Below are 2,938 nucleotides of genomic sequence, written 5' to 3'. Positions count from 1 at the left end.
GCTGGCCCTACATGGGCCCCTTGTTTGTGTGGGATAATGATGGGGCCAGTGTGGGCAACAAGTAGGGCCCTTATGGTTAACTGCAGACACCCGCTTCAGCCCCATTAGGGGCCCATGGGCAAATCTTTATAGGCCCCATATGGGTTATGCAAAGGGGGCCCAAATATCAGCCCATCACTCACTAGAATGTCAGCTTGCATCACACATTTGGAGCACAATTACTATAATGCTAACTTGTGTCATCCAATGTGGGTCCCTATGGAGTCATGGAGGGCTTCAGGTGAGGTCTCTGCTGTACATACCTAATGCAATATTCAGTTGCTTTTCTTACTTTGCAAAACTGTTGTATAAGAGCACAGCACTAAAGACTGTATTATCATAAGTAATTTCAATCAGAGATGAGCTGTTTATAATAATACTTACATTTAAATGACGACAAATGCTTGATCAATCCTAATAAAAATGTTTTATTGAAAACGACAACTCATTAACAATTTTAACCATAAATGTCCATAAAACATATGTTTAGAGTCTTTAGAATTCTTTACTGTGTGTTGCTGAGTTGTGTAGTTTCACATCTTGTAGAGAGAGAGAGAGAGAAGAGGGGAGGGAGAGACAGACAACAGTATTAATTAAAGCACACAACAGTAACACTGCAGATTATCTAAACCACTTTTAGCAATGATAAACATCCTTCTCTGTGAATCTAAAACATGGTAAAGCATAAAAATCCTGTTTGTACTATTGAATTAGCACACTAGGCCTGTTTAATGGGCATGCATTTTCTGCACCACCTGGGTCCTGACCATAATACACTGTACAGAACTCTATGAAGGCTCTTGCCAGCTTCTAGTTTGCACAGTATAATAAAATCCTGACCAGTACTCCTTCAAATATACTATACAATTCACTAATTTGAGCTGCTGCAGTTACTCAAAATTTCCAAAGACACTGATGTCTAACACTTTAATCACCTCTTGGGGGAGATTTTACAAAGGCCAAGTGATGTGTTTACAAGTTAGGTGTACATAAAACATTTAAAAACTCCAATATAGGAGCTGTCAGGGTTTTGGAAAGTAAAAAAGACTGATTTTCACATGCCTTCATAGTCACATTATCACAAACGTGTAACTCACTTTTGATTACTTACATCTGTTCTGCGTTCCTTTTTTGAAAGTCTCTCTGCGCTCTCAGTGCACGGTTTCCATCATGGTCACGAGCATTGGTAAACCACTTTGAGACAGCTCTCTCAACATCTTTAGTTAATTCTGAAGATAAGCATTTTGTTTTAGGGCACCTACAAAACAAAATTTAAAATTCAGATAGAATAAACTGAGGCAAAAACAACCACCACATGTTACTTTACAGAGCACCAAAACGAGAAAACCGCTATCTAACTTGGACCCATTACAAGAATGATTAGTAGCTGTTTATCCGTAAGACAATACTCTTTACTGCTATACACAAGATTGTCTATGGTAGGTTAGGACTACGATCATTTGTTTTTCCCCCTCATACTGGGATTAATACTACACAGCTCTACCTTAGAAATGCAGTCATTTGTACAGTGGTACCTCGAGATACGAGTTTAATCCGTTCCAGACCCGTGCTCGTATCTCAAACTGCTCGGTTCTGGAAGCAATTTAACAATGTAAAATATTGTAATTGGTTCCGGTCCTTAAAAAAGTCACAAAACTAGCGTAAATGTGGAAAAAAAGACATGTACTCCGGCCGAACAGATGAGCGAGTTCGGCTACACGAGTGCCTTTCTCATGCAGGTGAATAATCTCCTGCTTAGTTTCTATAGTTATCATTCTCTTCTCACTGGACTTTCCACTACTAGAGCCTTTTTTGGAGCCATAATGCAAAACAAACGTTTGTAGTATTGAAATACTGTACTGTATACACCGTACGTAGTGTTACTCGTTGCAAAGCACACGTGCGAATGGCTGTGATGACCGGTTCATGCTCGTATCTCGAACGTGCACTCGGGTGTCGAACAGAAATTTTGCTCGTCTCGGTGCTCGTATCTTGGATCGCTCGTATCTTGGATCGCTCGTATCTTGAGGTACCACTGTATTTGGTATATTTAATGCCAGGACACGACTTACTATTAACTGTAAAGGTTTATCACTTAATTAATAACTAACAGGACAATTATCTTTTCTACCAAAACGTTAAGCAAACATTCTCTAAACATAACTAGCTAGCTAGTTAACCAAGGTGACCACTTAGTTCTAGTGTTTGCTAAGATAGGTTAACTCACTATCTTAGGTTAGCTAGCCTAGCAACATCGAAATTTGCACTTATGTCTTAGCTGATCTAGGAAAATTAATTAACTAAATCTAGGTGGGTTACGTCGAAAATGTGTAAACATAGACATTTAAACACTATATTTCCCCCCACAGATTATTCCTCTTAGCCATAACAAATGAACGGCTTGCGTTCTACCTTTCAACGCTAACGGTTGTTTTAGCTATCAAGCTAGCAAATTAACATAGCTAGGTTTGAATTAAATATAACGTCAGGCATTATATCCTCAGATATTTTTCTTTCTTTCTTTCATTGTATATTTGTTCTTTTACACATTGATAACCAAATTAGAGAAACCGGATAAAAAGTTAATTTCTTACCTCAGTGAATGATATCTCCAACGGATATAAAAATTCACTTTCAGTCAGGCCAGGCGGGAGACCGTTTAGTCTTTCGTTGGGGGCGGACGCGCACGAGAGGAGGCGAGGCAATGGTTTATTCCATACATCTGAAGCAGGTTCATTAACTTTGTTAATATTTTGAATGAATTTAGTTATTATAACTGCTTCACAAATTAAACTATATCAACATGCAATTTATTTGTTTGTGTGCCAGAGAAATATCCAGTTCTACCATCATTTGCTTGAGCTGAGGTATAAAATCGTGTACTATGTAAAAATGTCTG

At 38.4% G+C, this 2,938-nt stretch overlaps 1 long non-coding RNA gene across 1 annotated transcript; it reads right to left on the bottom strand.

Annotated features, from left to right (window-relative positions):
• Positions 1-542: 542 nt before the first annotated feature.
• Positions 543-2,712, bottom strand: LOC143497953 (uncharacterized). Its single transcript, XR_013125926.1, has 3 exons — positions 2,634-2,712; positions 1,151-1,297; positions 543-578 (listed from the first exon to the last, which is right to left on the bottom strand). It is a non-coding gene; the product is annotated as an uncharacterized LOC143497953 (long non-coding RNA).
• Positions 2,713-2,938: the final 226 nt, after the last annotated feature.

The sequence above is a fragment of the Brachyhypopomus gauderio genome, unplaced genomic scaffold (genome assembly GCF_052324685.1).
Source record: "Brachyhypopomus gauderio isolate BG-103 unplaced genomic scaffold, BGAUD_0.2 sc117, whole genome shotgun sequence".
NCBI classification, from domain to species: Eukaryota; Metazoa; Chordata; class Actinopteri; order Gymnotiformes; family Hypopomidae; genus Brachyhypopomus; species Brachyhypopomus gauderio.
This window is presented reverse-complemented; position numbering and strand designations above follow the sequence as displayed.